We start from the raw sequence: 15,724 nt of genomic DNA on the forward strand, positions 1-15,724 counted from the left end.
TTGATTGAAATACTTTTTTACCTAATCAATGAATGTTTGGTTGTATGAGGTAAATCATGGGAAGAGTATTGGGGTTATGGAGGCAAGTTGCTTTTTTAAATCATTTGTCTTTAAACATTGGTTTTTGGACTTTTCTTCCAATGTGCTAGACTTGCATTTACTTAATCTTGCATCTTGTGGGTTTGTTGACTTATAGCATGGGTTGCATTGGTATTTTGTGTGTACATGATGATTCTTGTTCATGCACTAAATTATTACATTGTGTGGGTTTGTTTATTTATTGAGCAAGTTACATTGCTATCTTGTGCGTTGTCTTTCAGCTTGGGCACATTATAGTAAGATGGGCAAAATGGATTGTCTTTCAGTTTATACTTTAAAGCCTTATTGGTGGCTATTTTGTTGAAGCATTGTATGTATCTAATGTCTTGTGAATCATTTTTCATGTAGGATTTTCAATTATTATGGAGCACTCTCAAGAGATTAGAGCTTTTGTCTCTAGCACCACCTTACATTTGAATGGGAAGTGGACTCACACGCACATGGAAAGAGTGTGCTCCTGATAACTTTGAAGGGAAGTGGACTCACATGCACATGGGAAGAAAATTTTGGTTTCTCATTCAAAGAAAAACTAAGCTACATCTTATGATGTCGAGGAAAGATATGGAGCAAAATGAGGAGCCATCGAATGCAAGCTTCTCTAAGAAAGATATAACTTTTAGCATGGTTGTGGGAATCATGATGGAACCAAAGATACCATACTTAGACATTTTTGTGAAGTGTTTACAACCTCATATTGGGGGCTATCATTTCATCTTATCAAGAGGTCTAAACAGGTTTGCAATGCCACCTCCTCCACCATCAAACTTTACATAATTTACAAACTCCATTAGAGACTCTCATGGATGAATAGAGTACATTTCCAAGTGCAGAGGCAAGTAGGTTGCATCAAAAGATATGGTTGAGTACTTTAAGACATCTTCACTCAAGATAGACCATGGATTCAGTCAAGACCAGAGAGGGCACAAGCAGAAGTTCAAAGGGATGCTAGTTTGGTTTAGAAATAGAGAGGGCACAAGAAGGATCATATGAATGCTATTTTGATTAAAAAACAAAGAGGACACAAGCAAGATCAGAGGGATGCTAGTCGGTCTTTGAAGATAGAAGTTTGAAGAGGAGAGAGAAGATAATCAAGGAGACTCAGAGGCTGATGACTCTAGTGCACGTAATGAGGAGGTGGATAGCTCTTTACCTAGTGGGGATCACATGCTTGAACTACGCATGAAGAGGAAGAGTGATTTTATATTAGAGAGAGCAAAGGAGGTTCCACTTGTCATACGAGAGGGCTAGAGGCAAGAAGTAGTCCATGACGTTGAAGCCAAAGGGAAGGATATAGAAGTGGAAAGTGTAGAGAAATTAAAACCCCGTAAGCCATCCAAAGTCTTAGATGAAGGCCAAAGAAGTGGAGTAGCTGGGATCTTAAGCAAAGAGACTGAAACTAGAAGGGGGAAGACTGGCGAGAATCCCAACCCTCAAGGTTAAGAAAGTGGAGCAGGTGGGATACTAAACAAAGAGCCTGAGCCTGAAAGCTTCAAGAGTGGTGAGAATCCTAATCCTCCAGAGCACCTAGAGCAGCCTATTATTCAAGACCCTGATAGTCAAGGGCCTGTGCTTGGTACTCAAGAGCAAGAGCTTTAAATATTCATTTAAAAGAGATTTTGGAATAAAATAATGTATTTTGTATTAGTCATAACCTTCAAAAAAAGGACCTTTGCTTGGTACTCAAGAGCAAGAGCTTTAAATATTCATTTAAAAGAGATTTTGGAATAAAATAATGTATTTTGTATTAGTCATAACCTTCAAAAAAAGGACCTTTGCTTGGTATTAAGAGCAAGAGCTTTAAATATTTAATGTAAAAGAAATTTTGGAATAAAATAATGTACTTTGTATTAGTCACTTTGATCTATAATGCCATTATTAAGAAATATTAAATGAGTGATGAGCAAAATATATTTGTAACCTTTCACTTCCAAGTATTGATTCCCAATGCTCCACTCGCTAAAAGTAGAGCATTCACTTTCCAAGTATCGATTCCCAATGCTCCACTAACTTTATTCTGAACCTTTCACTTTACACTCATCCATCCTCATCTCCTCTATGTGAATTCACTTGAGTGCTCACTGATTCTCTCATCCTCTCTCTATTTATTCTCTCCACAGAAGTTCATCTTCTCCAATGAATATAAGCTCCGCTTGAGAAGCGCTTGGCCAGCCGCAATGATAAAAATGCTGGGCGAGTCCAGTCCTGTGGCTAAATATGGTGCGGAGCACAAACGATTAAGGCAGTTTATGGGGACTTGCCTCTACCCGAGGCACTTCGGAGGGTTGTGGACAAGGTCGATGAGATTACACAGACGCATTTTTTGGAACACTGGGAGGGTCACAGTCGCGTGAATCTGTTCCCTTTGGTGAAGCTGCATGCCTTCACCGTCGCTTGCAGTGCATTCTTGGGGCTTCAGGACGAGGCATTGAGAGCAAAACTGCTAAAGGAGTTTGTTCAATTCGCTGTGGGGCTCATGCGACTTCCCATCAACATTCCAGGAACCCAATATCACAGGGCCAAAGTCGCCAGGGCTAATTTGGAGCGAGAATTCGGTCGATTGATTGACCAAAAGAGAGACGAGATGAGCATCCTCAAGCAGTCCGACGACAAAGAGTTGATCACTGCCATGCTGAAGGCTAAGGACGAGAATGAAGGGTCGCTAACGCGCAACGAAGTGCTGGATGTTCTGCTTTTCCTGCTATTTGCTGGGCACGACTCCACCACGGCCACCCTTACCTTTCTTTGCAAATACTTGGGCGAGAATCCACAGTCGTACGATTGCGTAGCCAAATGTATGCAAAAACAAACTGTACAGTTCTCGTGATCGTGCTCTGACGAAACAGGTGAGTGCACTAGTAATTAAGATGATGTCTTTTTCCGTGACTATAGAGCAAACAGAGATAGCGGCACAAAAGAAATCTGGCGAGAGACTAAGCTGGGAGGACGTCCTGAATAGGAAGCACACGTGGAGAGCGATTCAGGAGACCCTGCGTCTGAAGCCTGCGTCGCAGGGTGCGTTTAGAGAGGCCTTGGAGGATCTGAGCTTCGGGGGCTCCTCGATTCCAAAGGTGAGTATTATTGTCATTCTGGCTGATATGTACCGAATCACGGCACTTTCATTGACCATGAGTCCTTCTCATCATCGTCAGACCAAGTTCCGTTCAAACTTCAGAGATTGTGACAGAATAGCCCTCGCATGTGCCATGGACCAGTGTGTCAATGAGCTCTAGTTTTTTAGGAGGCAGTGTGTCAATAGCCGATAACTTTTACATTCTCAAGAGTTGAAACCGTTGATCAAAATGCCAACAAACCTCGTAGGGTTGAGGCTCGTTGTCTTTAGGTCTTTTACATTAGTAACCAATCGATTGTCTCTCTGTCATTGTAGATTTTTGAGGAGTCTTCTCATGTTGATCATGTTCTCTTGTCATGTGATGTTTCATGAGCATAGTAATGATTTCTTTTCGTGGTTTTAAGGTGATATTTTGTGCAAGATTTAAGGAGTTTTTTGTGACCTATTTCCAGCATCTTTGAGACTACATCACGAGAATCAAACACTTGAGCTCATGTTGTGAACCTCATGAGATAATGAGTGATGTAGAACTATTGCCATGTTTCCTCATACGATTGGAGGACTGTAAGCTTCATGACCATCTTTTTACCATGAATCCCACGTCATTTGAGTACTATGCGCTTAGATGACAAAATGAAAGAACATGCCCAAGGAGGGACGACCACATCCGCCTCTTTAGAAGTATCCCAGACTTTGAAGCCCACTACTTCAAGTGAAGTCAAGGAGACAACTCCCCCCAAGGGTGTGAATATGGAGGAGCTGGCTAATAATTTATTGAATCTGTTAAGCCAAAAATTGGAGGGAGGCACGGCCAAGGAAGCCCCTTGTAACCACTACCTATTCCCAAGGCACGAGAATGTGTGGTGTGGGATCTATACCGGGAAACATCCCACCAATGAGTGCCCTTGCCTTCAAGCAAGGCTCAGCAATGTATTGTGCCTATTGCACATGATTGGGGAACCATGATACATCCAGGTGTGGCTATCCCACACTGATGTACCAATAGAGGCCACCTCTTACCTTACCTACACCACCAAATTCATCCAAGCATGGACAATTAGTAATACAAGGAGCCTCTCCTGCCATTCCAGGGTTATTTAGGGATCAAAATCTCCAGTTACCACTACATATACTAGGAGTTGATGCTGTTACATCTTTAGATCGAGTACAGCCCATGATGATGTTCAAGCCAATACAATGGCCTACCGCCTCTGGTTTCCAATCCACTTCTGATGATGGCCAGCTCAAGTCTATTCATGTGCCATATGCATTGGTAGATAAGGCAGCTGACGATAATGATATACCAGTCGAACAACAACAGCTCAACTGGTTCAATTTGCACAATCTTGTAATCCAAGACTGTCTGGATGCCTGCCATGCTGCTTTGTATGATCTCCAGTTGGCAGTCGGCAAACTTGACCGCAAGGTACATCATATCCTAAACGCGAATTGCAAGCATCTAGTCCTGCCTCTACTGCTCAACAGTTAGTATATAGTTCTTTTTCTCCAGCATTACCTCCTCCATCTACTAGCCCTCTCGATCCCTCTTTGCATCCTGTACATGCCCCTACTTGCATGCTTCTTCCTTTAGATATTTATGATTTTGAGACTTCTAATGATAATACTGATGAGCCTGCATAGTGGATAGATCCAGGACATCCTATCATCAGAGCTTTCCGATGGACCCCGATCAAGATGAACAAGCCCGAGATCCAACTGAACTTATTCCACCTATTCCCATGATTCCGTTGGATCCTACCTTGTTTTTTCCTTATGTTACTCTTGATCCTCCTACAGTCTCTTGACCCACTCTTGCACCACCCACTAGTGTTCCTGCACCTCCTACTGACACTCCCCGTCCTATGTCCCCTAGTATGTGTTCTGTCAGCTCTTCTACGCTATCACCTTTCCTGTTTATGAACCAAGCTCCTAAACTTGAGCCTATGGAAGAAGATCCATAGCCATCTTCCTCTGCTCCTCCACAACAACAAGGTTGGCACGGAAGGCAAACTCCCTTTTATGATTCTCTAGGTGCACAATTCATACGTGGAGAATTCCAGATGCATTACACAGACGGTGACCTGAATGAACAAGCCAATCTTCGCCAATGTCTCCAATATAAGTCCTTTCCAAGATACATTCTGAATATTGATGCAGCATCCCTGCAAGCTATGAAAGACATTCTGAAGATCTTCTATGGGCATATGATGTCTTTAGTCACCATTTATAGATGGAATCCTCGTGATGCTGCAGTAGAGACTACAAAGGGCTTTACAGGAGTAATTGCAAATTGGTGGGAGTTTCTTTCGAATGAACCTAAGAAGCATATCTTTGCCAGCACGGATAGTTATCACCAGCCAAATGCTCCTGATGCTCTCATTGCAGCTATCTCCAACCAATTCCTGCCGACATTTATAGATGACCGAGCCCAGGCATCCAATGAGTACTCAGCCCCTCAAACTTTGTGATCTGTTCTAGCTAGAGGCCTACAACGCTCACGTCCAACAGTTGGTCTACAGGGCTGGTATATTCGCTGATACTTTTGCTAAACACCATTATTTGTATAGTCTTCCCCATAGATTAGGTGAGGCTGTCATGACATTAATTGAGGCCCAAACCAGACTTGTAAATATTGACAACAAACCCACAAAAGTCCACAAGACTGTAGCTGATTTCACATTTGCTAATCTTTTCCAAATGGTTCAATTTTATATATGCAGGCAATGTACAGAATTCACCTTGCGTAAAAAGCTCAAAAAACTTGGCCTTGTTATTTGCCAGCAGCTTGTTGGCCATCACGATTTCTACCCCCCTGCTTCATCTTCTTTTTGCAAGACTCGCTCCTCTAGGCAGAATAACAAAAAATCTTCCAGGTGTTCCTGTGGAAGGTCTCAGTTTCCTAAAATCAAGAAACTCTGATGGCATCATAGATATCAACATCGCCCCCAACGGTTTCTTTGCAAGCGCGGCTTCAATCAAAATGGTAAGGCCTGCTCCTCTAGATGTTTCATTTGTGGAAAGAACGGCCATTTTGCAAAAGATTGTCCACAACAGCCACGCAACCCCTAGCAAAACCAACTGAAAGGGTTTTTTGCAATGATCAACTAGCTTGAGAATTGGGAAGTCGTCTCTCAAGGTGTCACAGACGAATCTTTATTTGAATGCTATGAATCCAATACTCAACAATGCTTTCATTGCCAGTTGCAAGATAGCTTTAACTCCTCCAGTTCATTTGACGACTGCCTCACATATAGTTATATGAATTTTCACAGCATCGCCATTCTCGGGTTGATATTGAGATCACATCTGCCTCGAACGATGAAGATGGACTGAAAGATATAAATGATTATCTCCATCCTCCTTCTAGGCATAATCGTGGCCGAGGTCATGGCAAAGGTTTTCAACGCAGTTTTCGCACCAGTGACCTTGAAACTTCCAAAGAGCTATCAGATTTCTCCAGGCTCTCCCGAGCATCCAAAGCTTCTGTATAGTGACCGTCTCCTGTAAGTCAGTATTTTGGTCCTTTAGTCTTTCGACCGCCACATAGTGTACATGAATCCACTAGTCTTCTTCCATCACCATTTTGGCAAACACCTGTTCATACTCTATTTGCTCCAACCCCTACTTTCTCTACCAAGCCTGCTAGTCCCTCGTGCTTTGAACAGTTCGAGAGTCTCAGTATTAGTATTGATGATCTTAAAACAAATCTTAAACTAATCACTAATAACTGCCAGAAATTGCAAAGCTCCATTGAATCTCTCGACAGAAAAGTCAGTGAGCATATGTCATAGTGTACTTTATGCCTTTGCTCCAGGAGATCGCCCATCTATCTTTTCTTTTCACGATTTCTTTCAGTAGCCTGCTCCTCCAGTAAAAAACCCAATGAAAACCTAGCTTATCCAAGTTTTACTCCGACCTCCTGGTGTTGTTCCCTACTCCCTTGTTGCACTTGTTGATACTGGCTTTGGTTTCAATATATGTAAGTATCATGCTCTACTTACCTATTGCGGGGAACCCTTAGAGTCCCATGATCAAATGAAAGGCTCTACAATGGGTGGTGGTATTGTGGCTTGCAAATGATTCGCTTCTCGCATTCCTATTTCCATTGAAAGACATCCAACTGAAATTGATTTCTATCAGCTGGAATCACAGGGTGTTGACATTGTTATAGGAACAAATTTTCTCAACTGGCATTTACCTTTGGCCTTTCAATAGACCAGATGGCTTTGACTATTGGTGATATTCTTGTGCATGTTCCAGCCCATGAGAAAATTAAAAAAGTCCTTAAACCATTTGAAGAAGATCTACAGATTGTAAATACCTGTACATCACCTCCTATTTATGGTGATACACCTACAGAATTTGTGGATACTCCGGCAGCGTCCCCTATTCCAGCTATAGCTGAGTTTAGTCCCAGGCCTGATGCACAAGCTCCACTTTTGGGAACTGAGCTTGATCAGTATATTCAAAAGATGATTCATGCCGATGAACAAAAAAGCTTGAGCCACAGTGCTCACACTTTACATATGTGCTCCTCATTATAGCAAATGCATGACAGGTTTGTATCCGATTACAGTAGTGAGTCACCTCTGGCCTTCAAGCATGTATTTCAGCACCAAGTTGCCCTCCCGCTAAAAGAAAGGTCCAAACCCTACAAAGAGAGCCCTTATGGTTTTACCTAGCAAGACCGCATCCTGTGCAACTAGGAAATCACAGAACTCCTTGAGATGGGCCTAATTTCAGAATCAAGGTCTGAATGGGTAGCCGCAGCCTTCTATGTAAATAAGCACTCTGAGCAAAAGCACGGTAAGAAGAGATTGGTCATCAACTATAAACTGCTCAATAAGTGTTTGATATCTCTTTCTCATCCCATTCCTAATAAGGAATATTTGATGCAAAAGATCACTGGTGCTAAGGTGTTTTGAAAGTTTGATTTAAAGGCTAGGTTTTGGCAAGTCGGTCTTCTTTCTTCAGATCGACACACAATGGGGTTTGTGGTCCCTCAAGGCTTTTAAGAGTGGAATTTCTTACCTTTTGGCCTCAAGACTACCCCTGTAGAATTTCAGAAATTTATGGAGTCCATACCATTCATTTTGTTTAGTGTATATAGATGACATTCTTATGTACAACAAAGATGAGGCTTCCCATCTAAAGCATCTGCAAGTTGTATATGATCTCCTCAAATCTAAAGGACTCGCTCTCTCAGCAAAGAAGATTATGGTTGGCCAACCAACCATCGACTTTCTTGGAAGTCCAGATTCATAAAGGAGCATTGCAAATGCAAGATCATGTTCGAAAAGCTCTTCTTGCTTTTCCCGATGAGATCAAGGACCACAGACAGTCACAAAGCTTCCTTGGTTGTCTTAACCACATTTCTCCCTTCTATGAGCAACTTGCTAAAGATCGCTACCAGCTTCAGCTCTGTTTATGCAAAGGTGGTCCAACTTGGGATCCATAGCAAACTGCAGCGGTTCAACATATCAAGGAGAAAGTTGAACAATTACCCAGTCTTACCATCCCTTCTAAAAATGGTAACCTCATCATCGAAACCGATGCCTCAGATCAATTCTGGGGAGCCATTCTACTTGAGAAAACTCCTTCATAGGAAGCAATATGTGCATTCTGCTCAGGCACATTCCAAGGCCCTGAACTCAACTATCACTCAATTGAAAAAGAAATCCTCGCTATCAAACGTGCTATCCAAAAGCTTGAGCTGTTCATTATAAATAAGGAGTTTACAGTCGGTACGGATAATCAAAACTTTAAAACCTTCTGCACCCGACTGATAGATAAACAAATAGGCCAAGGACGTCTTGCTCACTGGCAAGAATTCTTCACAATGTATGATTTCTCAGTTGAATGGAAAAAGGGGAGTACCAATGCCATTCCGGATATGCTCTCTCATGAAGGTGCTCTCTACTGGGCTCAACACAACCATGGATTACTCTTGCCCACAGGTAATGGTCCGAGAAGTACATAGTAACATTCTCCCATCATGATGATTAGACACTATCCTTGTAAGGATAAGACCTTCATCATGATTTTGTAATATATATATTCTTTGGTGAATAGACACTGTCTGTGGTTACAGATTAGACCTTCACCCTTTAAGTCGGTGATTAGACACCACCTGACACGTTTCAGGTAGGACCTTCACCAATCCTGTACATAGATAGCCACTTACTCAGTGTGCACATCTCAATTGTACAAAGGTGCCCACTAACTCAGTGCGCACTATCTTAATGCTCCACTTGGAAGCATCTTTTGATAGACAGCCACTCAAGGCCACTACTTAAAGGACCCCCCATGATGAGATCCTCCTCTGGATGTGAAGGGCAACAAATGCGACTTGGTACTACCATATTTTCCCATGTTGACTTGTGTAGTTAAATTGTATGAGCCTTGATAGCCCTTGATGGTGTCAGCTTGACTCCATTGATTTCGCTACTTGGTTTGGAGGAGGACATGACCTCACCCTCCAAACCCACAGTTGGAAGCTTTGGAACCCAAACATATCGGTTGCCTTGATAGTAGCCTTGGGCTTCCAAGAGCCTTGTCACAAAACTTGTGAAACTTCTGTCCGTGGAGTGTTGGAATTTGTTCTTGTAGGCGAGGCGATTGGAGTCATTAAGCCATGCTCCTTGATGGAATTGCCCATGTTGGCGTAGGGTAAGAAGGGGTCAGAAACCCTTCTATGACTTGGGTCTTCCAAGAGTGTTGTCCTATCCCAATGTCCTATCCCAATGTAGCATTGTGTACGAGGGACGGCCTTGTGCACCCATACTTTGTGAAATCTCAGGGTGGTGCTCATAGCATTGGTCGTGGGAAGTAGAGGTGGGAGAGTAGTTTGCAACAAGGGTTTGCCTTTATTGAGATTAGGGTTAGGACTTCGAGCTGCATTGGGATGTATTTCTTTATGAGGATCAAACCAGGGGGGGCTAGAGGCATCTAGAACTTTGGAATTGCTTTCATTTAAAATTTCCTTGCCTCTTGTGGGTGGTCATGCCATGGGGGAAGTGGAATGGACTTTACGGAGCAGAATTACTGCGGTTCTCCCCCCATATTGAGAGTTATGTTTCTAGCTCTTTGATCAATTTGGCAGTTTAGGGTGTAGCATCAGGTCCTTCCCAAGATCATCTATTTGTCGGTCATCTCTATGGGAAGAACATCAAAACAAATCTCTACTAGTTGGCAGATAATAATTAGTTTCAAGACTACATACCCCGATGTACTTAAGAGTTGACCATTGATAACCAAACTGAAGCAGCATTAAGGGTTAGGGGTACATGTAGTGCATCCCATACATTATGGGAGCCTTGTAGTATATAAGAAGGCCTTCGGCTCATTCTCAAGGCAGAGTCTACCTGAGCTCCGAGTCTGTCTTCCAGAGTTTGTATCCTCTTGCTCCCTAATACATTCAAGCTTCCAAGCCTCCGAGTCTCCTGATCTTGTTCTCTCATTAGTTTTTGTTCTCATGCCCTCACCTTACTTCTTGCTTCCCTCTGTAGACATTCCGTTTCGCATCACCTACGAACGCTTTTACACTTCCAGTCCTTCCTCTCACACATATCACACCTCTCCTACTACTCCATATCCTGTCTTTGTTTGTTTCGTTCACGCTTCTTCTCCAGATTTCCAGTTTTTTGTTCCGCTTGGTATCATCTTAGGATCTCGCACCTGGTCTGCTTAGTCCACCCCACTCTATTCCTAACGCTAAACCCTAAACCAGTTTGCAGGCTGAGAATTCGTTTGATGCCTGGGCACGATCATCAGTGAAAGTCGGGAGGAACTGATTAGAGGTGCATCAGGAGCATTTGGTTGATGGTTGCTATCCACACTGGCAAATATATGTTCCTTCGATTCTTCAGAGAGGAACTCCCACCAGTCGGCAATCACACCTGTAAAACCTTTAGTAGTCTCCACTGCAGCATCACAAGGATTCCAGTGACATATTGTTACTAAAGACATCATATGGCCATAGAAAGTCTTCAGGATGTCTTTCATTGCCTGGGGCGATGCAGCATCTATATTAAGAATATAGCCAGGAAATGACTTATGTTGGAGACGTCGGTGGAGATCTGCTTGCTCATTTAAATCACCATCTCTTTCTGAGCTTGTTTATTCTTTCATGCATGTCATGATGTACTTCTACACTTGATCTTGCTCTTGCGGTTTTCGTATAGTGAGTTTGAAACTCACCACGAATAAATTGTGCGCTAGGGGAATCCTAGAATGCGGTTCGCTTACCGCGCCAAGCTTGCTGTTGTGCAGGAACAGAGGAAGAAGGTTGTGGATCTTCCTCCATGGGTTCAGGTCTAGTACCTTGGTTCATAAACAAGAATGGAGCCAAATTGGAAGAGCTGACAGAACACACACTGAGAGAACTGGGACGGAGAGTGGTGGTGAGTGGTGTAGGAATAGCAACAGGAGGTACAGGCTGTGGCGCTGTCTCTGGAACGACAAGAGGACCAGGACTGGACATGAGGGAAGAACAAAGTGGGATTCAAAGGAATCATAGGGATTGGAGGACCTATCTCAGTTGGATCTTGGTTCTGTACATCTTGATTAGTCCATCTAAATGCTTGGATGATGCGAGAGGCAAGATTGGGCCATTGAGAGGGAGAAGGCTCATCATCATTGGCATCTTCAGTTGAGGAGTCATAGATATCTAAAGGGAGAAACATGAGAGTAGGAGCATGTACAGGACGAAGTGAGGGATCTATGGGACTGGCGGAGGAAGGAGGCAATGCAGGGGGAAAAGAAGTATAAACAGATTGTTTAGTAGTAGTAGCAAGACTAGATGCTTGCAATTCATCAAGAATATGGTGTACCTTGCAATCGAGCTTGCCGGCGGCGAGTTGAAGATCATAGAGTGCTGCATAATAGGCATCGAGATAATCTTGTACTGCAAGGTTATGGGAATTGCACCAATTAAGCTGCTGCTGCTCAACTGGTATATAATTTGTTGCTTTATCTACCAGGGCGTATGGCGCATGAACAGATCCATCGGCCGAAGTAGACTGGAAACCTTTCGCTATAGGCCATTGAATTGGCCGAAACATCATCATGGGCTGCACTCGGTCAGAAGAAGTAACTGAATCAAAGTTGGAGTGCATATGCGCCTGATGATTAACAGCAGTAGATCATCTGTATTGCAGATTGGCATCTTTAGGAAACCTTGAGGCGGTGGATGATGTAACCCAATCTTGAATAGCCTCAACCTTCTCAAAGGACAGCGTTTTATGATTCTCCTAGAGCACTGTTCATTCGTGGTGAGTTCTAGACTCACTACATTGATGGCGACTTGAATGAACAAGGAGACTTGCAGTGTCGCTGTCGCCTTCAACACAAATCCTTTCTTGGCTACATCCTCAATATTGATGCAGCCTATCCGCAAGCCTATCCGCAAGCTATGAAGGACATCCTCAAGATCTTCTACAGCCATATGATGTCCTTGGTGACCATCTATCAATGGAACCCCCGTGACGCGGTTGTGGAGACTACAAAAGGTTTTACCAACGTAATTGCTAACTGGTGGGAATTCTTGTCCAAAGAATCCAAAGAGCACATCTTCTCCAGTGTTGACAGCAATAATCAGCCCAATGCTCCATATGCTTTGATCACAGCAATTTCCAATCAGTTCTTACCAACATTCACCGACGATGGAGCACAAGCCTCCAATGAGTTCTCTGCTCTGAAACTATGCGATTTGTTTCAGCTCGAGGCGTATAATGCCCATGTACAACAACTCATCTATCGAGCATGTATTTTTGGTGTGCCAAGAATTGGCGATGCTGTGGGAGACTCTAGGAATTCTGCAGGTGGATCTGTGAAAGGAGAAGAGGGTGCACATTTGCTAACAATCTGTAAATCCTCTTCAAAAGGTTTTAACACCTTTTTAATGTTTTCATGGGCTGGAACATGAACCACTATGCTACCAATAGTTAGGACCATTTCATCAGTAGACAGACCAAAAGGAAGGTGGCGAGTGAGGAAATCAGTCCCAATAACCAAATCTACTCCTTGCGATTCCAATTGGTAAAAATCTAAAATAGTAGGATGATTTTGCAGGGAGATAGGGACCTCAGATGCAAACCTCTTACAGGCTACTATACCACCACCCATGGTTGATCCTTTCATCTGGTCATGTTGCTCAAGATCCTACCAACAATATGAGGGAAGTGCATGATATTTACACACATTGAACACGGAACCAGTATCTACACGGGCAACCAGGAAATATGGTACAACTCCATCAGGTCGAATTTGAACACGAACCAACCAGGTCTTCATGGGGTTACGTACAAGAGGAGCTAGTTGTTGGAAGAAGTCATGGAACAAAAATACACAGGGACGATTGTCAGAAGAAGAGGTATACGAAGAGCACTGAGATGTCTTGGAGAAATACGGAAGGACCAGAATAATTACTTAGAGAAGGTAAATGCTGTACATGAGTGGATGCTCGGGAGGCACGAGATGTCTTGGAGAAGTCAGATAGTTCTTCTGACGTTTCCAAGTCACTTGTGCGGAAGCTACTACAGAATCCTTTGCCACATCCTCGGCCTCGAGGAGCAAAATGATGAGGATGAGGGATATAGGCTTGAGGCTCTTTAGGTCCGTCTTTGTCATTCGAAGTAGAAGTGATTTCATTATCAATGTGGGAGCGCCGTTGTTGGGGGAAGTTCATGTAGCTATAGGAAGGGAAGTTGTTAGACAAAGCACTTGAAAAACCTTCCTGTAACTGGTAGTGAAAGCACTGAGGAGTGTCTGATTCGGAACATTCAAAGAGTGACTCATCAGTGACACCTTATGAGATAACCTCCCAATGGTCTGTCTAGTTAATCATTGCAAAAGATCCCTTTAGCTGCTTTTGCTGAGGATTGCGAGGTTGCTAGGGGCAATCTTTGGTAAAGTGACCCTTCTTGCCGCATATAAAACAACTGGAAGAATCGAATTTCTTGTTGTTGTTGAAACAACGATGACGAAGGAATCGTTGAGGGTGGCGTGGATACCTACGTCGCCAGCGCAGCTTGCGTATCTTTGGGAACTAAGAAGTTCCACATGAGCATTTGGAAGATTTCTTGGCCTTAAAAGGAGCGAGATTGCCGATAAGAGAAAGAAGAAGTAGGAGGGTAGAAATCATGATGCCCTACACACTGTTCACAGATTGCTGGAGAGACAAGCTCAATCTTTTTTAATTTTTTGCGTAAGGTATATTCTGTACATTGCTTATGTACATATACTTGAACCATCTGGAAAAGGTCGGCAAAGGTAAAATCTACTACTGTCTTGTGAACCTCTGTGGGCTTATTGTCAAGATTTATAATCTTTGTTTGGGCCTCAATCAGCGTCATTATAGCTTCACCCATCTTGTGAGGTAAACTATATAGATAATGACGTTTAGCAGAGGTATTAGCAAAAATACCTGCTCGATAGACGAGTTGCTGTACATGGGCATTATACGCCTCGAGCTGAAACAAATTGCATAGCTTCAGAGCAGAGAACTCATTGGAGGCTTGTGCTTGATTGTGAGTGAATGTTGGTAAGAACTGATTAGAAATTGCTTCGATCAAAGCATCTGGAGCATTGGGCTGCTTATTGCTGTCAAGACTAGAGAAGATGTGCTCTTTGGATTCTTCGGACAAGAATTCCCACCAGTTAGCAATTACATCGGTAAACCCTTTTGTAGTCGCTACAACGGCGTCACGGGGGTTCCATCGATAGATGGTCACCAAGGACATCATATGGCCGTAGAAGATCTTGAGGATATCCTTCATAGCTTGCGGAGAGGCTGCATCAATATCGAGGATGTAGTCAGGAAAGGATTTATGTTGAAGGCGACGCTGCAAGTTTGCTTGTTCGTTTAAGTTGCCATCAGTGTAGTGAGTCTGGAACTCACCACGAATGAACTGTTCTCCAGGAGAATCATATAACGATGTTCTCTTGCCACACCAGGCTTGTTGTTGCGGAGGAACAGAAGAAGAAGGCTACGGGTCTTCTTCCATAGGCTCAGGCTTTGCACCTTGGTTCATCTACAGGAATGGAGAGAGATTGGAAGAGCTGACTCAACAAACACTAGGAGAAACGGGATGAGGATTATCAACAAGTGGAGCATGAGTTGGAGTGGCTCAGGAGCTACACGAGGAGTACCAGGAGTGACATATGACATGAAAAGGTTTGGATCTAGCAGGATCATGGGGATAGGTGGAATGACCTTAGTGGGATCATTTGCTTAAGCATCCTAGTCAATCCATCGGAATGCACGGATGGTAGGATGAGCAGGGTCTAGCCATTGGGCAGGTTCATCATCAGAATTTGAATTATCGGCATCGTATAGATCTACAGGTAACAACATGAAAGTGGGAGCATGTACATGACGTAAAGAGGGATCTAAGGGACTAGCGGAGGATGGAGGTAATGAGGCGGGAAGGAACTATAAACAGACTGTGTAGCTGAAGTGGCAGGGCTAGAAGATTGCAACTCCTTAAGGATATGATGTACCTTTCCGACAGCGAGCCGGAGATCATAGACTGCGGTGTACCACGCGTCGAGACA

The sequence above is a fragment of the Dipteris shenzhenensis genome, chromosome 6, assembly GCF_047967505.1.
Source record: "Dipteris shenzhenensis isolate YYH24624 ecotype China chromosome 6, Dip_SZ_1.0, whole genome shotgun sequence".
NCBI lineage: Eukaryota > Viridiplantae > Streptophyta > Polypodiopsida > Gleicheniales > Dipteridaceae > Dipteris > Dipteris shenzhenensis.